Below are 21,517 nucleotides of genomic sequence, written 5' to 3'. Positions count from 1 at the left end.
GCATTTTTGGAACAATGTGTCATGTTCTGAAACCTCACATACCTGAAACATTTGGAAACACTGAGTTCTGGACACATCTGGTTATTAGATTCTAGATGGCTGCCCCTTCTGTGAATAAAATCCTCACAACTGCCATAGGAAATTCCATTACATTTTTCCCCTCTATGTTAAAATTTTGCCTCCAGTATTTTACTGCTTCATTTATTAATAAATAAATTTTATAGAAACTATGAAAAACACTGCAGAAGCTTAAATGAAAAATGTTCTTTTTAGAACAAGGACATAAAATCCTCTTCCAGGTGGGAACATACATCCCCCAGAGCTAAATTCAGTGGCAGAGTTTGCCATCCACTGTGGTGAATGCACAGTGACAGGTTATGGCCTTTGGGAAACAGATCTGTAGATGGATAGAAATAATGTTTTTCTGTGAAAATTTGTGTGTGGCCATATGATTAGCAAACACTTTCTTGCAAAGTTTTAGTGTGAACAGCTTGAGAAACCTGTCTGACTTCAGCCTACTGATGTTTGATATCAAACTGGCACACAGAAAGGCTCTTAGTACAAGCTTCATCCTCTCTTCTTAGGAATTAGTAGAACAGTGTATTTAGGAGTGTCTTGACTCTCCTTACTTGCTTAAAATAACATTTTTCCCATGCCAGCAGAGTGTAAATGAGAGGCTGTCTGCTAACTTAAATGCTAAGTAGCTTTGCTAGAGCTAGCAAAAAAATTGAGGCTTGTAAATTGTATGCTATTGAATTCTCTGTGTTATTTGGCTTCTATCAAGAGGAGTTCTTTCTCCTCTGAATTTTAAACATCACTCTATTTCCACATCAGATAAAAAACCCCAACCAACTCATTAAAAGTTATTAGAAAATGATCAAGCATCCACTTATATATAATCTCTTCTGTTTATAATACTATTTTTTCTTCAGTTAACAAAAATTTACTTCTCTTTTTGAAAAAAAAAAGGCAGCTACTACAACTTGTTATAAAAAAGAATAACCTTTTTACATCTTTCTCTCTCAAGAAAAATCACTGCTTATTTTATTAACTCATTATGTAGTAAGCTGGTGATCAAGTAATAATTTGTGAGTGCTTTTATTTCTGGTAAATGGATGAAGAACTAAAATCCAGTTACAGCAATGGCAGCTTTTACTAACTACAAGCCAAAAGGCTAAGGATATGTCTGAACTAACTTGGATGGTGCTGTGCCTGCCTTTTGACAAGTTGTGAATTTAGGGATGAAATAAGTTTAAGGATAGCAATGGAATGAGGAAAACAGCCCACAGGAGGGGATGGAAGAGGTGTACTAAAATCTTTCACTGCTTCTGTATCTATAGATTATTACAGACTTTAATATGAAAGACTTAGCTGAGTTGCTGCCCTACTGAAGAGAATAGAAATATTTACACTGTTGGTGATTGTACAGTATCAGTATCTTGCTGAATTAGTGGTCAACATATTTAGGAAAAAAAATAAATTATTATCATCCTGGAAGTCTGTTTGCACTTGCTACCTTTCCTCATGGCCTAATGCCCAACAGCTGCACTAACAAGAGACACTATCAGCCTTAATTGTCCTTCACCTCCCTCCCTGCTGGAAGGGACCAACCTGCTGACAGAGCCCTTGTAGTGCTACATTTTAAAGGGCATTGGTTAGCTTAGACAGTGGGGTTTTGCTAACTTGACTCTTTTAGACTGAAATTAATTAGGGTGCTCCCCAACCTCCACCCCTTAGGCCAGCTGCTTATGGGCTCCATGTGTGTTCACATCCTGAAGCACGGAGTAAGTAATATATGTGGGTCAATAACAAACAAAAACTGAATTTTCTAAAGGATATGTTTTGAATATTAATTATAGTAACAACAAATATAAATGGGCAACACAGTGGCCAAAAAAAAAAAAAAAGCTGCAGTGTATTAAATGCATTTTTTGTGATTACACCTAGTGCAAAGTATCACGATTAGACCAGTAAAGTGAGCAAACGTGTTAACAAGGGGAACCAGTAATTTAAGCCCCAACAGCTAGCAAAAAAGAAGGTAAAATCTGGTTTATTTATGCATTAAAATATCTTCCTAAAATTAGGCCATTGCTATATTGTTAAAATGGCAAGACACTGAAAAAAACCAAGCTGTAGCCAGTTCTTGTATAACTTGGTATTTGTAACTGGTATTGGGGCTTAAAGGAGCTTCCTCAGTTCCATAATGTGGAAGCTGGATTTTGAAAGCAGAGGCCACTTCCTTTTCTGGTAATAGTAAGGATTTTTTCCTGTTCTTTCTTTCCAGTGAAGAGCCTGTTTCTCTCTCAGGTGCAGTGGCAGATGGGGTGAGTGTGAAACCATTTCTTCTTTTGCACTCAGCATTCACTGCAGCACACGGTGGCCAAGGAAGGAATGGGTGGAAGAAGAGAGTGCCCAGTGACAGAGTGGCCTCCTGGAGAACCTGGTGGCCAAGGCCTCTCATGTACTGTGCCAGAGCAATGTGTTCCTTTGTAGCTTTCTCTGTCTTATTTAACCTTTGCATTCTGGACCTGGTCAGTCTATGTCTTGAAAGAACTCTTCCAGAAATGATAAATCTTACTGAACATACTGGGGAAATGTGTTTCAGAGGTCTAGGACTGGGTATAAAAGCTCAGATGCTTAAACTGGAGTGTTAAAAGTGGTGGGGCATTGCTCAGCACTCCGTTGTTGCAAGACTTCAAGATAGCCAAGGTCCACTTTTACGAGCACCTAAACATCTCCTGTTCTTAACCTCTCCTATATCATAAACAGAATGGCTCACTCATTTGGCCTTAAGTGGAACTTGATAACCATAAATCAATTTTTTAAACTGGTTTTCTTGAATTGTCTAAAAATTGTCTTAACACATTTGCTATGTACATACAAGAAACTGGTTGAAATTATTAGTCAAGAAGATATGGAAAAATCCATAGCATTTAAATCTGATATTTTCCTGTGTTTTAGAATTTGGAAGCCTGATCTCCGCAGCTCTTAATAAAATTCTGTAGTATACTTTGATAGCTTATCTCTTTGCAGGCAAAAAAATAGGTGGTATTCTTTTCCAGTGCCCAAAAAGCTGGATTATTTAGTGATGCAGCTTCTACACAACATGGTGTTTTCTCCACGCAACACAAAATGTGCCTCCACCAGTGCTCACAGCAGGGGAATTCAGCGACCATTCCCAAGTAATGCAGGGAAGGATGGTGCTCAAAGGTGGGATATGTAGCTGCTAAAAGCTCACAGAGTGGTGAGCTGTGGGAAACACCAGCCTCCCGAACTTGCGCTCTTAGAACAGGACTGGGACAGTGCCTGGAGCAGTGGTGGCTTGGGGTGCATGGTAGGAACACCCTGCAGCTATGGTGTGGAGCAGTCCTTTGCCTGCACAAAGTGGACTCTGCCCCGCTGCCATCCCTGGACTTGTCAGCGCAGTGTAGCCACTGCCCTTGTCTTGATTACGGTGTAATTACTTACTGAAAGTGGCATCAGAAAGAGTTACCCACTCCCCCACCCAGTAGTGCTCCAGAGCTGTCAGGGATGAGTCCGCATCACCTCCTGGGGAGGACCATTGAATCCAAATCACCTCTTGCTGCATGAGAGCAGTTGAAATTCCTAGAACTTTCAGTGGGTGTATCTGCCAAAGACACTGAGATTCAGCTGGTGGCTGCTTCTGGAATAGTGTTTTTTTAAATGGTACTGAATCTCTCATTAACACCAACCACAGGTTTCTTAGGATTGAGTAGCCTGGAAGAAAACTGCTCTGCTTCAAGATAAAATGCATCGAGGAAAGCAAACAAAGGGGAAAATTCAGGCTCTTTCGGTGATGTAAACCCCGGGAAACAGATTTACAATATATACTGTATACACTAGATGGCAATGTAATACCTGCATAAAGAAGTTACCCCCAAATTCAATAGAAAGTGCTTTCAGGTAGGTATTACGAGCTCTTTCAAAGTAATAGCTTTACCTGAACTCTTTTACAGTGAGCAAATGTTCTAACAAGGGGCAAAACACAGGACCAGTTTAGATCAGTAAAGAACCACTTGCTTGTTCTCATTTGTTTAATAATTTTTGGAAAAGTGTATTTATTTGTCACAGAGCATAATTATTTTAGAATGTAAACTGTGTTAGTATGTAGTTTGACCTTTGTTAGGTTGTGCATCTCTTATCCCGGTTTGACCCTAGCTCAAATAGCTTTGAAACATCCTTCCCGTATATTCCCTTTAGAATACTTTAGACATTGCAGATGTTCCCTTTTCATTTCCTCTTATTTTGTCCGATGAGCAAAAGCCTGTGTAATAGCTTGATAATGTTTCTGCCACATAAGGAAGCTCTGTTGCATGTATATCTCAGGTTCATCTCTTTCTCAGACTTTGCTGTGCCTTTCTGGATTTAGCCCAGGTGTGGATAAACCTGTGATAGTATTTGATTTAACATATACTGTACTGTACTCTAGCTTTTCATATATTTAGGTGATTGCCTCATTCATTTAGAACCAGTGCTGAATATTCAGTAAGGCTTTGTACTATAGTGAGAAGCTTTTTCTCAACTGTTTGGTGGAGTTTTTTGTTTGTTTGGTGGGCTTTGGGTTTTTTTTTTTGGGGTTTAAAATTTTTTTTACTATTTATTTGTTTCATATACTATTTAAATAAAATTTGAGGGAGATCTGCTCTACTGATTCTAACTGATTCTTCTTTAGCACTGCTGTCATTAAGAATCAAACAGGGAAATTGTGTTGCAGCTTTTGAATGATAACAGAAAAAGTTAATATTGCAATTTTTACATGTTCACCTTTTCATCTAAATTTAGATTAAATTCATCCCCTTTGCATCCTAACTTTGTTGTGCAATCATAATTAAATGCTTCTTAGGGAAATTCTTGATGTTGCTTTCAGCCAATGCAAGCTTAGTGGGACACTCCAGGTGGTTTTCTTCAGTATTTGTGGTGTCTGGGCATGAAGAGCTGCAGTAACAGAAGGCAACCATAAGTAATCCCACATGACCCACGTCAGATATCAATCTAGATTTCAAATAGCTGTTCAACTTTGTTTTTCAAGTTTTCATGTTCTGTCTCCCCAATTAAGTCTTCTAGTATTCCCCCCCAAGAACAGTCCCTCTCTCTCTCTGCTTATTATTTCTGTTCTATCCACCCATCTACTTTTTTTAGTTACCTTTTCCTTCCTCCTGTCTTGCTGTATAGAACATACAGAGAACATGAATTTATCAGCTTAAAGGGAATTAACAGAAATATTTAGATTTTTTTTATTAATCCTGTGATGGCTATGTTTTTACTATGGTATGGTATAGTATGGTATTACTATTTTTTTACCTGTGCTTTGACCCTGTCACACATTCAATTGATAGTTTTCTCAACAGGGCTGATGAACTAAGCATACACATTAAAATACAGAAATGTACAATGCTGCATTTCATGCGTGACTAATCATTGTCTCGTATTTATCCTGACTGTACCTGTCATACCATCATACAATGGCTTGGGTTGGAAAGGGCCTTAAAGATCATCAAACTCCAACCCTGTGGTCAGGGACACCTTTCCCTAGACCAGGTTGCTCAGAGCCACATCCAGTGGCCTTGCACGCTTCCAGGGGTGGGGCATCTTCCTTTTTGTCACTTAATGCAATGAAAGCTCCTGTGCTATGCCTGCTTCCTTAGCTGCTTTTCCAGCAAGGACCTGCTCTTGAGGTCGAGGTTGACAGTGGACCAAGCCTTGAACAGGGACCTCCACTACAAACCAGCATGAGTTTGTGTTGTGGTGCAGTATTTCTTGCCCCAGGGCTTTCTTTTAAGGTGAAACAGAAAGTGAAAGTGAAAACTGAATTAATTCATTAATTTGTGGAAAATGCCTTCCCTAGCTTGGTAGTATGGCCTTAGATAAAAGCTGGTCGAAAATGCTCCGTGAAATCCTTTTGGTGTTTTTGATTGCTGAAGGGACCACAGAATAAATTCCTCCCTTCCTAATGCTGTGCATACCATTGGAAATCTTTCATTGGAGACATTTTATTACTGTCATATTGTCAGCAAATTAAGAGTACATTTTTGAAGCCTATTATGTAAGTATTAAAAAAATCTCTGCTTTGACCACAGCTGGTTAAATAATGTATTTTAGCATCTGTTATTTATGTTTTGATTTGACTCTTTGGCACAAAGTTGTTTGTTCTTTTGGTTTCTGAGTGAGAGATTCCTTCAGGATATAACGTTAACAGCCTTGGGTAAAAGTGTCTTCATACCTGCATATAGAGCAGAAGATTACTATAGTAAAAGGATTAATTTTACACAATTAAGTTTTTCACACAACTGAACAGCAGTCTTTTCTTGAGTGTAGAAAAGCAAGGCAACCTATGCAAAGTGATTGTTTCACTATAATTTTGGAGCTAAAATCTTAAGTCATCACAATATTCTAAATCAGATAAATTTCCTTGCTTTATAAGCTACTGCATGGTTCCAGGTGTTGGAAAAGAGCAGAAACTATTCCATATGTTATTATATTTTAACATATAAAGAATGTGTATTAGGTAAGGAGGGAAAGGTCAGTGTAATTGGTTTAGCCTCCAGATATAAGTCTTATATATAACTAATTTTCACAGTACTTACTAGCAAATTCTGCAAAGTGGTTTTCCTAAGGAAGAGGGGGAAAAAATTGCTTCACTGGTAAACTGATTTGATTCCAGAATTACTGACTTATTGAGATAAAAATGAAAACTTTTATGTGTCCCTCTTTGATCAAAAATTCCCAAGATAAATCAAAAGTAAGAAGCATCTAATAAGTCATGGATGAATGAAATGCTAAAATAAGTGTTTTGCTGTGGAATGTCAGCCCGTCTCTGTGGCACTTACAGAATCTCAGCCCATTTAGTGCTTTAGAATTTCCAGCTGAAATTTCGTTTTCATTTTGTTGCTATTTAGAGTTCTTTATGTGAAACATAACAAACCTGATGTGACTTGTCTCTCTCTTTATTGTTAGATAGTCAGACTGTGGTGATGATTGCAGTAGCATGTATTTGTTTTCTGTTTAGGTTGGATTTACACTGGCCCACCAAATGTTAGGGTTGATTGCTGATGTATTTTCCTTCCTTTAAGTTCAAAGCCTTCCCAATAAAGGTTTTTATGTAATTATGAGGTTCTGTTTCCTAAAATTAAAATAACTGTAGGGATAGTTCCCACTGCAAATCTTCTGCATCTTTTGTCGAGTTACAATGTTCAGATTGGACAGCTTTCCCATCTGACTTCCTGTTTTTAGATTAAAATGCATTAACTGTGGAGTAAGGTAAAAAATTTGTCTTGATCATTTTAGCAAGAAATGCCCACAGTATTTATGGTGGTCTGTGGAGCTCTTAAGCTAAGTGGATAAAGCAGCAGCTGACTGAAATTCCTGGAGAGAAAAACTGTATGACTATTATCTCGAAAGCAAGACATATCCAAAAAAAATCTGAGCTGTAATAATTTTTCATGTTCACATTTCCAATTATTTGACCTGTGTGTTTTGGGAAAAATCTTGCAACCCTTTGTTGAGTAATTGTTTCATTAAGCATTTGCGTTTGCCTTGACGTCTTGGCTTATCCAGGGAGCCTGCTTTGTGAATGAGCTCATCAAAAGCTATGGTATCTGGAAGCCAGCCTTCCATTAAATGTGCCTGAGGCTGCCACTTGGGTTGTGAAGAAGTGTGGAAGTTTTTGAAGCTTTTTTCAAAACAATTCTTTAAAAAACCCACCTTGATGAGCTGTTGGTGGTCATGGTTATGCTCTCAAAATGAAAGAGTCATTCAGGATTATCTTAAAAATCTCATTGGCAATCTTTCATCTTTATGCCTTAAACGCTGGAGAGAAAAGGATGAAACAAAACAAACAAACAAAACAAACCTTCCTGCCCAACAACACAGAGAAAATAAGTTTATTTTTCTTCAGTATATAAATATATAGCTGTTTTCTAAAGTATAAAAATTCTTTAATGTTTTTGAATATGTGCTACACTGATATATAGAAACAAAAGGTAATTGAAAGTACATCATGCTTATATTGCATGCTGAATTCCCTCTCACTCATCCTAAGCAATGGTTGTGTTTATGCTGCACAGAAAGCTAAACTGGCCTTGTTCTGAAGAGGCACAGTCAGCATTCTTGCAAAATCTGTCAGTGGAAGGAAATCAAAATGCAAAGAAAAAGGATTAGAGATGGTAAAAATTAACAATAACATATTAAATATTGCTCAAGTTGTGATGCAATATGGATGAGCTAGGTGAAAATAGCAATTTTTTTCTTGCTTGCATCTTTTCTCTTTAAGAAGCTACATTTTGTGTCTGATGGTAGCTAAAACATCTGTAGGATTATGAAAAATTTGAGAAGAAGAACTAATTTGATAATTTGAGTATTTGTAAAGCTGTAGGTAATTAAACTACTTTCAATCTGGTGAAGAAAGAGTAGTGAGTACTCAAACATTTCTCATTGCATTTCAGAACTGTCTTCTGGTATCTTGCACAGATTCACTGCGATAATTAGATGAAAAAGCAGTTGCTATTGCAGCCAACCACTGTTGAGAAATGAAACAAAAATCTGGGTCAGATGAAATAATGGAGGGTACCTGGGAAGGGGGTCACGCTTAGGAAGAAGTTTCTGGTGGGTGATGAGGCAATGGTATTGCAAACTAAAGGAGTTTAAATTGGCAATGGATTATTATATGACGTGGATAAAGGTTAGGAGATATTTGAGAAGGGAACAGCAGAGGTAATGAGTTTAGGGGTGGAGGAGGTACTAGCTGAGGAGGGAAAATGTAGAGCAGCTTTTCAAGGCAGAGAAAGTACTTGGAAACTTGGACCAACAACAAATTCAAGATTGGTGACAGCAGTGTAAGCACAGCTCTGACAAAATGGTGAGGGGAGGAAGGGGCAGCCTGTGCTCATTCTGCATGCTGAGCTCTTCTGGCTGATAAACTGCCATGCTGGTTTGTGAAGCAAAGCATGGTTACAGCATCGAGGGTTTGGGGATGGGGAAGTGTCAGCCCCTGGTACCCTGATCCCCAAAGAATGCAGTCACAGTTTCAGCTAATAACTTCTGTGAAGGACTGTGTGCAGCAGATAAACTCAGGAGGAAGGCAGGGTGGCACAGCCCTCAGGTGGCAAAGGGCAGAGCTTCAAGCAAACACATCTTCAGACAGGCCTTGTTTGCACTTCAGCTGGTTTCTGATGCTGCTCGAGGCTGTATCCTACTGAACTTGAATGGTGCAAGGCAAAAAAAAAGTGGAAAATCTCCAATTCAGAGCGCTGAGAGAGCGTTTGCAGGAAGTGGTTAATGGGAGTGCAAGGTCTGGTGATTAAAAAGGTTGCTGCAGCCTCCTGTCTTTGATCTTACCATGGTGCTTGTCCCATCGATCATTCCAATTTATTGCCCTATCTATGCACATTTGTTCTTTGTGGGACTATTTACACAGTCCATCCTCATCAGATTATCAGGTGATTTACTCCCTGTCTACACAAAACCAGTTCGCAATGGGTGATCTCATTGATGTGCAAGTGGGTTTTATACAATTCAGTTGACACTGAAGTAAATTGCAGTGCCATAAACCCACAGGTTTATAGTGTGTGCGCACAAATGTGGATTAAGGGGTTGGCAGAATATCAATTAGAGTGATGTTGATTGCTGTACAGAGTAAACTTTCAAAATAGAAAGAAACTTAGATGAGAAATATTCCAAGCCCTATTTTGCAGCATGGTGACCCAGATTAAAACCTACCCTGAAGCAGATCATTCCATGGTTTAAAAACATCTCAATCTGAATATTTTTTAATTGTTAAAAAAAAAAAAAAAGGTGGGGGGAAGCTAAGAAAGTTGTTTAACATTTGGAGTACTGACTTTCCCCCCCCAGCTTTTAAATAGGGGGAAAATACCTAAAAATATATTATTTTTCTATAAAGGGGTTATTTGGATGCGACAATACAGTAAAAGCATGGCTCCTACTCTCTGTACCCATAAAAGAACTTGAATATTACTAACATACTTCTAAATTTCCCAAGAGCCTAAACTATTATTCAATTTTAAACATATTGGTTACTGAAAAGTATCAAGGCATAGGAGAGAACTGAAAAGAAGAATTGCTGATAGAATTAAGATAAATAAATAAACAAAACCCCCCAGAATAACACATGCAGTCACATCAGGGCATCTGCAGTGAATTTTGCCCCAGTCTGGATGCTGGGGAATGAACAGCAGCTCTGGAGCCAGTGATGGGGATGGCTGTGGAAGCAGTAGAATTCACTTTTCTTTCTCTGGTGTGCTTGTGCTGCTCAGGAGAAAATTTTCCCTTCTACATTTGAGGGAGGTGCTACCATACTTTGTTTTTACATCTACCTGGAAATTGAAAAGAATCTCCCTACCTGGCTTTCTGTTTGTATGAATACTGCTGTTTAAACCTTGGGCTCTGGTTCAAATGTTTTAAACTAGTTTGATTCTTTTACTCTTGAGTCTTACCTTCAAAAAAAGGAGCAATAATGATTAAAAATTAAGTATGGTACACTGAAAGCCCCAAAAGGCTGAAGTACAATTTCTTTGGCACATTGGTTCAGGTTACTTTACCAGAAACCCCAGCAACCTGGTGCTGATGTGGGATTGGATTAAGCTGATTGACTCTGTATTTGGGAATTAATGATAAAGATGTAAAAATCAGCTCCAAAGGTACTATTATGAAATACTCTGTCATTGCCTCCCTTAGGCAGTGTTCTAACTTCTGAAAGCGGGGAGTGAGCTATAGGCATTTAGCAGTTGCACTCTGAACTGCGTGTGTGTTTAGCTAGATTTTGAATGAACATTCACTATTTTGCTCTCAGTACTGTAGCTGCTCATTTTTTCCCAAGAAAAATATGTGAGGGCAAAAAAACCTGCATCTTATAAGCTACCAGGAGTAGAAGCCTGGCTTTTACAGAGCAGTCTCCAGTAGGAGAAAATAAATTTTCTGATAATGGCATTGCCCTTTGTTTCTATAGACAGCAAATTCAAAGAACACTTAGAGTAAACATCGAACCATACAATACGTCTCTTGGGATAGACATTAATTTGAATCCTGAATGATGTATCACTCTAATAAAGTCAAAGTCAGACAGAATTGAATAAAGGATGTCCTTCACCTGCTGCTTGGCCTGTCGCACATTTTGGGGATGAAGTAGTGGATTACATTCACATAGCTAATGAAAGGACTTAACAAATGAGCGAATATGCTAAAGAGACAGGGAAGTAGGTCTTGCTTCAATAAGAAACCAACTGTTCCCAAAGTGCTCTTTTCTTTTTTTTTTGGCCCTTCCCCCCATGATTAATCTGTATTTGAGACTGTTGACCCGAGTGATCATTCCCAAATGATCGTCTTTGCTTCCATTCTGCTTAGTCACTATTATTCTAAAGCTGAGGCTCTGTGCTTTCCTAAGAGAGGTCCACTTGTTCTGCTTGTCTCAATTGGTGTTTTTAGAAGACATGTGTTTAATTAAGCTCAAGAGGAGTTAAACCAAAAATTCCAGGAACGGTTTTAACATAAAGAATGAAGAACTGCTTAAGTTTAAATGTTGAAACATTTTGGCAGAAATAATGAAGTATGTTTGTTACATTTGCTAGGAAGGGGAGACTGAAATTCCACACACTGAACAATTGCAAAGATTTAACACTTGGGTATAAGAACATTTTAGAAATAAATGTATAGGGTGGTGATTTTCCAAGTGGGACTGAAAGTTAAATTAAAATCAGATCAAGATGCATGAAAAGGTATTGCATACCATTTTAAACTGGTGTTCTGTGATACACTGACATTATTTTGGCAATATGAAAAGTAGCACTTTTATAAGTGAGTTCACACTGCCCTAGTAATTTCAGCCACAGAGCTACAACAACATAACTGGTGAAGAAAGATGAATGTGATTGATTGGATAGAGTGCATGGATTAATAAGTGTCAGAGCAGAGAAAAAATGTGCAATGAAGAGAAACGGGGCATGGGAGGAGAAGGAAAACAGGTGTTGTGGCTTACTAGAAGGTTTATGGAATTTGGCACAGAGTATTATCCCATATTTAGTGAAGCTGATGGCAAAGCTCCCATTAACTTTAATCATGCAGAATCCAGACATTTCCCAGGGTATCCAGAAAAAAAAATAAAAAAAAATTGTAGAGGGGCAAAATAATAATGAAAATATGGGAACTTGGACAACGGCAACATTGAACAATACAAGCTTGTCAGGAGCCAGCCAACAGGAAGCAGTGATTTATTAATAATATTCTTATTCTATCTTATTGACCAGCTGAATGCAACTATAAACAAAGGTAAAACTGCTTTAAAGAATTCCTGTTCTGTCCTCTGCATCTCCCAAAATAAATGTCCAGATGTTAACTCCTGTGAATTACTGTGGCTCAGAACAATGTGTGTTATTTGTTGGTTGACTGTGATGATTTAGAAAAACTCTCAGTTATTCTGTGTAGATGATTCTAGTAGTGATGAATGTGAGACAGTAGTCACTTTTCCCTCCTTAGGGAAGAACAGCTCATCAGACAGACGTATGCTCTGATTTTTTTCTGTTTAGCCTATTTGTGTGTCCTTAAATTTGGTTAATTCTCTTTCCTCTAAAAATGGTCCTTTAAAGTTGACTGAAAGACATTTAAACAGGATTGGTGGGGTTCACTATAAGACATCTATTTTGAATTCTGCCATTTCAGTATGAGAATAACTTCAGTTTTCATGCTTAAACCACAGTTCTCTCAGTCTGTTCAGACAGTGTATTAAGCACTGTTCAATTTGCCACATATTGGTGAATATGTCTTCAAGATATTTTTAGCTTCTGATCTCTGTCTGAGAGTACCTGTCTGTAAATAAGCTGTGTACATTAGGCAGAAGGGAGGAAATCTCAAAAACAAGTTCCAAAGATGCCAACCTGATCTCTACTTAAATTATCACTCTAATTTTTTTTTTATATAAAAATCTGGATCACAGAAAAAAAGGAAATAAAAAGTGTTTTGATTAAGACGTTATGAAACAAGTTGCTAGATGTTATCTTGAGATATGGGGCTACTTAAAGGAAGGCTTTATGAATAGTGGAGAAAGTGGTGTGGTCTTTATTATTATGTGGTATAGTCTCATTCAGCATTATATATCATTTTCTTTATTGGATTGTATGATCCTGGATTCAGTGATCCATCATGAGAAAAGGTCTTGGATTAGTTTACTTCTAAAATTCAATTGTCTACAGTCACAGCACTATGAACTGTTTATAATTATATTTGGGAAGTTCTTGGACATAGGAAACAAGAATTTTTTACTGAATGGATTTTTAATTCTAAGCAGAGTTTCCAGAGTTATTTTCATGGGCTGTACCTAATAGGACTTAGAATAAGGGCCTTACAATAAAAATAGCCTGTGCCATAGTAACTTTTTGTTCCAAGTCAGATACAGGATGTTTGCATGCAAGAGAGAATCCAGCACCATTACTGAGGGAATCATTGAGAGGAACCAATGCAGCTGAATTTTCTAACAGTTATTTCAGGCAACATAAGTTTTTGTCTCTGGCACCTGGCTTTGCACTCCATCAGAGCAGTCGGTGGATGCTGGGCCTACTTGATAAATCCTGTTTCAGAAAATACGTGAGAAGAACTTTCCTGTGCAGCTCAGTTGCTGTCACAGCCAAACACTGCTATCTGGGATGGTATCAGCAGCCCTGGCCTCCCTCTTCTTTATCAGAGAGATGGTCACTGGGCTTTCTTGTCTGGCTGTTCTTGGTTTGCAGGTCATGCAGAATACCTGTTAGCTCTGTTAGCAGCTCTGGGAGGGACTTGGTGGCTGCAGCAGCTGTGGTAAGCTGCAGGTTCTGCTGAGCTCCACCACAACTGAAAGCTTCGTGCATAAACTCCATAACAAGAATTTGAAGGTTGCAGTTTTGGCAACCTTGGCTTTTCAGTAGCATTTCAGCAGAGATTATTTAGTGTTAATTATGATTTAATTTTTTCTGTCTTAGAACTTGCAGTGTAGTAAAATGACTTGAGCCAGCTTGAGGAGCAAGAAAACTGCAGTAGTAATCATTACAAAAGTGTATATCTTGTTCATTAATATGTGTTCAGGATCAATGATTATATATACTTATCTAATTATAATAGGTACTATCCAGTCATTGCTCTACATCTGAAAAACTGGTACCTTTTGGCTTGGGTATTGAAACTCAAAATTCTCCAGTTATCATCACCTTTAAAACATTTTAATTACATATACTTTTGTCTTGTTGTGTCCTTAACTTTTACATTCCCATCCACATAAATTCTTTGTTGTTAAAATGCTTAATATTAGCCGTAGATTTTATAGGCTGTTTTCATATGGGGAGATCATGTATTTATGTAACCAAAGAGCAATGAAAAGCAAAGGACATAAGCAGTGCCCACATGAAGATTGTTGAAGCTGTATTTGCAAATAAGATGACGAGCCCTGAGAATGGGAGGATCTGCTGGCAGCCAAGAAGAGCACTGATTTTGTGAGAAAGTGGGCACTGGAGTAGAGTAATATCTCAAAAGACAAACCTGTTAACAGAGATGATTATTTTTACAAAAATGGAAACCTTATTTGGTGTTTACTTATTCTATTAATTTCTCAGATCTTTTATCTTTATCCAATTTAAGATGAACTACATAGGTCTATAATTTAGATAGATACATCCATCTTTAAATCTCCTCAAATGCTACTTTTCTGTCTGTCACATTTGTTAAGAACTTGACCTCATTAATGCTGGTGGAGACTTCATCTAGCTGAGTGTATGCCAGTACTAACGAGACTGATTATGAACTTTTCTGGGGTTTGATTGAGGCCTAAATCATGGATCATAAAGGCATGGATCATATTGTCAGTGTCTGGGATTGTCTGGATGCTTGATTACAAAGCTGACTGTCCCCAGCATATTCTGTGGTCTAGCACTGGAAAGCTCATGATGACAGTTGCAAAATTCTGCAAAATCCAATCAAGTATGGATTATGAGTTTAATTTCACGTTTCATTTAAACTGTGTCTGATTTAAATCTGTAGGTCTGTAGAATTTATGAAAGTTCCTGTGATGAAAAATCATTAATCTGCAGCACCCAGAATAGGTGTGTGAACATAAGTTTTAATTTAGTATTCGGAGGAAAAGTCTTTTTAATGTAGTGGGGCAGTGTCTTTCACGGGATTTTGAGTAACACTATAAAGTATTTCTGAATAACTTCTTGACAAAACTGACAAGAAAGCTTCAGAAAATTTGTCTCATTTGAAACTTCTAAAATGTCACTTGGATATTGATGTCTACATGTATGGAACCAAAGTAGTTTTCACTCTCTATCTCTAGTAAATATAAAGTTTAAACATTGACCCGCCACTCATTTAGAAATGGCTTAATTAAGGTGCTTCTGAGATAAAGTGTGTAAGGAATTTGGGACAATGTGCTGTCTTCCCTTGCTCAGGAGCACTTGTGAAAATGTGCTGATGGCAGGGTAACAGTCTGCTATTTAGAAAGTGCAGCTCAAACACTTTGTCTTGTCTCTACCTCTCCATTTCGAAGTAAATGTGCTGTTTCTTCTCTGCCTACCTCAGACCTTATTTTGCTGACCATAGTTGGAAAACGGTATCCAGTGTCCTAAAATGGCATTAAAGGGTGATACCTGTTGCTTTGAAGTGGTAGTAATTGTACCTTGTATTCAAGATTTATGGCAGGGCAAAGTTGCTAATTGATCTTGATTTCAGGGAACTATTTAAGTCTTTAGTATGAAGTTCTATAATCCAAAAATTTTTTGCTTTATGTTACCTACAATGCCTCATTCCATCCTGCTGTGAGGATAAACATGTAACATCAATATCCAGGGAATTATCCAATGATACTGCGGATAGTTCTGTATGGAATTAGCAGTGTTCATATAAAAATTTCATATAAAAATTTTAAATATAGGTCCCTGTGCGTTGTAATTGTGCTCAACTCTGAGCTATTTTTCTTTTGCTGTACAACTAATCTACTAGCAAATGATAGGTTTACAAACATGCCTTCTGTTAGAATTATGATTCCTAAAGTCTTCAGTTTAGATGTAGGATCTTTTATTCTAGAAGTCAGTATAGGAGAAAATGCAGTCTTCAAGGGAGTGAAATACACAAGTCACAAAAAAACAGAAGGGAGAAAGTAGTATTATTTTAATCTCAGTATTAAGTATGTAAAGAACCAATCTACTGAAACTGAATGACTTCCCTCAATGTAATCCAAATTTTCTTGTAGTAAAGCCAAGAAGATGATTTTGAGTTCCCTAATGCTTAACCCCACCCTTCCTTCACAATATTCATTATTTTAAAGCAATCCCTAAATCCTGTTCATATCAAGTGAGAACAAAAGAAATCTTTGCATCTTGACAGGGAAAAGCTATTAATTTGCAAAGAATGCCCAAAGGTTTGACAGTATAAATCCTGCAATACCTGATAGCATATTGATGTGTTCCTTGTCCCCAGGGTCTTTGATGCATGGATTAAGAGGTTTTTTAATTCTTCTTTTACCTACATGCAGAATGCTAACTGTATGTTAAAATGTTCAATCTGCTTACTCATTATTGGCAAGAGAAACAATTTTTGAAACTTATTCTGGCACATCTCCATCCCTAAATCTGCTGCACATAGCTGTTCTAATGTTTCCTTTTTTCTCCAGAGTAGGCATGGTTACTTTTTGTCCTCTACAGAGCAGATCAGTGCACAGGGAAATCTCGTCTCATCCCCAGTACAACTTGACTCCTGTGGTGTTTCAGTACTTTATCCTGGCCATCTGTGTCTTACTGCTTCAGCAAGTTTCCTCTTAGTATTGTCATTAAGCATTTTCTGCACGCAGACTTTGCACTTGGAAATGAGCAATGTTGTGTTAATCTAATTCTAGTGAATCAGCTAGACTGTGTAAATTTGCAGGGACATGTTGTTTGGACCAGAATACATATTTCCTCCCCAGCCCCCTGCCCCATATTTCCTATTTTGCTTTCTTTTTTTTCTTCTTTCTACTAGTCTTCTAGTCACTTTCTATTCAGATCTCCATCCTATTGCCCATTACTAGTTCCTTTGAAAAGAAGCCCTGACTTCCTCAGGAATATAGTGCCTCTTTATAATTGTAAATTATTCATCAGGCCTTCTTGATTTTAAGACATGAGGCAAAGACATTTAGGCAAGAGGAAGGGTTCATAAGGTAGTTCAGTTTTTGGTGTTGATCTTGTTTCCTGTAACCTGCTGAATATTGTATATGTAATATCCAGTGGTGTAAGAATTTAGATGTGCTTTTGAAGAAGGTAAGGAAGCTTCTTTTCTAGAGACTTTTCTACTGCCATTCTGCAAAGTTGTGCTGTTTTTCTCATTAGAGACCTTTAAAATAAAACACAAAAGCAACACAAACCAAAATAAAACCCAGCAAGACATTTCCTTAAAAAAAAAGTTTCATCTTTCTAATTAACAGTGAGTAACAATCCAATGTCTGTTAGTGATGGGATGCCTGTTTCATTAGCTATTCTTCACAGCAAACAGATGCTTCCTACCATAAAACATTAAACATCTAAATAGATGATGAAAAATGAGCAGATATGGCAGTCAGGAAACACAAAGAAACTTTCTGAGCCACAGTAGAAGTGGGGAAAGATGGAAGTAAGTAGTTCAGTAAAGAAAGCTGGCAGTTTCTGCATAAACCAAAGTACCACCTGGATCAGGTTGACAAGTGCAACTGAGAACAGAGGGCTTTTGGGCATAGTACCTTTATGTTTGCAGTGCTACAGGGTCCTGGAAATTGCTCCAGGGCACTGGAAAGTACAAAATATACTACCCACTTCTGGAAAGCCAATATTCCATCTCCTTCACATTATACAACACTTTTTCCTCTGTTTATTTGCTTTGAGTTCAACAGAGAGGACCTTAACAATTCAGGAAACATAAATCCATCTCTTTTTGAGCTTGAGAAGCCTGGTCCAAGCAAAAACACCATAGAGAATGTGTTCACACGTTTTTTCCCCCTTAGCTCTGGAGCACACTGTATTTTGCAGGGTGGCTGCAGAAATGCAGAACAAGTGGCCCACTGCCACTTCTGCAAGGACAAGTGGAATCATCCCAGTGATGATGAAGACAGCCCTGCTGTCACATGGATGTTCACAGCAGCTGGCTGTGCTGGCAGCTTTTGTGTCTTTTTATGCCTTTTTATCACAGGTACAGTTCCAGAAGCTTGTTTGTGGTTACTTAGGGAAGAAGTCTTATTTTCTTGTCTTACTGACATTTTTCCACTGCTCAGTTGCCTGAGTGGGTTGGTCAGCTGCACATTTTACTTGTCCACTTCTTGTGGACACGAGTTAATTCGAGTTGAATGTTCACTGGGATTTTTTTGGCTGACTGTTGTGCACAGATACTGCTTATTTATTGTTATCCTTTTGTAGCTGACAGAGACCCCTGTAGCAGGGAGCAAACAGCTCTTAGCCCTGTTTAATATCTCCAGTGTGTAATAGGCTGTGCAGCCCTCCTGAGTAGAAATAACTTGCTTAACAAAAATAAAGGGAAAGAGATGGCATCATGAAAAGGCTGTTCATAATGATCTGCATGAGATTTGCACAGCAGTGATTTAATCTGAACAAGGCTGTCCATATTAAAAAAAAAAAAATCCTCTAGGATGGGTGGAAGAATCTTCCCAGTAGATTCTGGATGAGGACTTTTGTAGATGAAACTTCTTTATAAGGTTGTACCTTGAGCATTCTTTGAATCTCTGAGAGTAGGAATTGAATTTAATTATTTTTTAAAATTATCTTTTATGTCATATGAATTTGCATATTTTCTTTTTAAGCTGAGGATGAATGTAAGTGTCAGAAAACTAAATTTGCAGTAATGGGTACTCCACAGCAGCTGAAAGTCCTTGGGTGAAGGACTCCAACTGCTGGCTTGTGCTGTGGTCTGGCACCTGTGAGCCAAGTGTGGTGAGAGCCTTGGATAATGAGAGAGGTTGATGAATGTAGGATAGTTTGACATTTTTTTTTTTTTTTTCGTAACAGCACAGCAGTTCTGAAAATATACAAATGCATTCTAAATGTTTGGCTCAGGTTGTCAGATTTATTATTCTTTAGTTTATTGCAGATGGTAAATTCTTTTTAATCTTACTTTTTAATGTTCTGTACATTTGTTTATAAATTCCTTTACTTTAGGAACATCTGTATTTTGTTTTCCCTAGCATTATTAAAGTTGCATCAGATTTTCTCTCAGAATATCATTATGTGCAGCAGTGCCACCAGATTAAAGGGATTATTATGATTATGAACTACCCATACATTTAGTTCTCAGTTCTGTGCCAGTCTGTGAGCTGGCTGAGTGGATCTGATTTGCAGCACGGCTGTTTTCTACAATATGCAGATGATTAAGGCCTATAATTAACTAATGATTTATACAGCATTTTAACAAAACCTTTTTGCTCTCATTGTCTACTCCCGACAGAAACCTTTCTGTAGCTTCAGAGAAATTTCCGCTCCTGTCTCCTCTAAACCTCAGCTATGAAATATCTTTTAATTTATAAAGGAGCTTAGCATTCCTCTTTTTAGTGGTGGAGATGGCTGTGCAAACTTCACAGCTTAGCATGGAGCACGAGGGGGGAAATACAAACTTTAAAAGCCACTAGGTCAGAGAAGAGCTTTTTTGCAGCTATCCTCCAAGTGCAGCCAGCAGCTATGGCAGCTGGCCATCCTCTGCAAAGGGTAAAGCTATAAACATGGCTTTTGAGGGCAGAGCAACCCATCATTTCTGAAGTAACTGTACATGTAGCATCTCCTTTAAGTGACAACCTGAAACAACAATAGTGTTTAGGAACAATGCCTTGTTAAGGGTAAGTGATGCTGGAACGAGGGGACCGTAGCCGCCCTTGACTTTGACAGCCTGGGAGCCAGTGAGGAAGTGCAGATGGAGCCAGTCTGCATCAGCCTCTTCACACTCACTTCTTTTTCATTTCAAACAGCAGGAAAATATTGAATGGTGCCAAAGTCAAAATGAGCCACTCTGCATACAACAGGAAAAATCATAGAGCACTGAAGACCACCTTAGATGTGAGTTCAAAAGAAAAATGTGTGTACACATCTTGCATGTATTGCTGATCATCTTCCTTTAAATCCCCACTATGAATTTTCCAGGAAAACATGTGACAAACAACAAAGAGAAAGTTCTCTGATTTATGTTCTATTCTAGAATGGAAGAAGAGAACGTTGGAAAATATTCAGAGTTGTTTAAAAAATGGGGGCACATTCTCAGAAAAGGGAATTTAGAGCCCTATCAGTCTCCTATTTAAATCAGTGGCAAACTTCCAGGTAGTTTCAGAGAAAGATTCAGCACTGAAGATAAACATATTTTTTAGCTTATTCTCTGCACCTCCCCTTTTAAATGCCTAAAAACAAGTCACATTTAATGCAAATAGTTCTCACTGGTAATATGAAATGCATCCAGTGGTGTTGTAACTACTTTGACAATACCAGAACTTACAATACCACCCCACCCCCCCAAAAAAATTATAACAATGAGCAACAAGCTTCAACCATCAGAAGTATAAAAGAAAGCTTGTATCTTCAGTTAGAAGAAAGGCTTGGAAGAAAAACTCATTATGGCAAAACAGTATAAAGTTTTATAAAGTATAAAACTGAGGTTAAAACCAAAGGCCATGACCTATGAGAATGGAGAATACCTGAAGATCAAATTTCTGGGGCCAAATAAAATCTTTTAAATCAAAAGAGATGTGCTGATTGTTTTCAGTGGCTTTGAGTTCAGGCTTTAAATTGGATAGAAATTATTATGCCAGAATTCCTATAGCATTAAAGGTCTAAAACGGGGTTTTTGCAAGTTGGTGGCCTATTGTGTGTGAGGAAGTCATGAGGGAAATAAAAAAAAACCAGGAGAAGGTTGTATTTATCCTGCATGTTGGATTATATTTTATATTTCAGTCTTCAGACTGTTTTGTCACACCTTTGTACTCCTTCAGCATTGACTGAAAATATATTCATCATTCTGAACAGTTGGGCAAAATTTGAATTCCATCTGTTTCTTCCCTAGTAAGTAACAGGAAAGAAGGTCTTAACAAAGAACTCCCCCTTGCTAAACACCACATCAGTGCAATTTGTGGTTTTATGTCTGAAATTTTAACTTAATGTATTTGGGCAAAGAAAAACTGCTTTCCTATGCGGAAGTCCATATGATCAGACAGCAGTGACAGCTGATTATCCAATCTGGTTAAAAATGCACAGCCATTTCTGCTGTGTAACAGCTTTTGGGTTTTTTACTGGTACATCAAGGCAACTTTAGTAGGATAATAGTTTTATATGGAAAGTTGTATGAATGAGAATTCCACATCTCTCTGATGAGCACTTTAATTGTGACACAGTCATCCAGAAATCTCTATAGGTTTATTAAAATGTTTCTCCTTTCACAGATTAAACTCTTTCAGGTTTTTCTATCCAGTTATTTTTTTTTTTTATTATTTTGTTTTACATTGTGCTTACTGCTGATCTGCAAGACAAGTAAAAAA

At 37.8% G+C, this 21,517-nt stretch overlaps 1 long non-coding RNA gene across 1 annotated transcript; it reads left to right on the top strand.

Annotated features, from left to right (window-relative positions):
• The first annotated feature begins 1,618 nt into the window (after positions 1–1,618).
• LOC148184152 (uncharacterized) lies at positions 1,619–4,230 on the top strand. Its single transcript, XR_015772798.1, has 4 exons — positions 1,619–1,784; positions 2,285–2,324; positions 3,063–3,210; positions 3,719–4,230. It is a non-coding gene; the product is annotated as an uncharacterized LOC148184152 (long non-coding RNA).
• The last annotated feature ends 17,287 nt before the right edge of the window (positions 4,231–21,517 follow it).

The sequence above is a fragment of the Pseudopodoces humilis genome, chromosome 6 (assembly GCF_049639895.1).
Source record: "Pseudopodoces humilis isolate 2021_Gansu_Grassland_sample_001 chromosome 6, ASM4963989v1, whole genome shotgun sequence".
In the NCBI taxonomy this organism is placed as follows: Eukaryota; Metazoa; Chordata; class Aves; order Passeriformes; family Paridae; genus Pseudopodoces; species Pseudopodoces humilis.
Note: the sequence above shows the minus strand (reverse complement) of the source record. Positions and strands in the feature narration are given on the sequence as shown.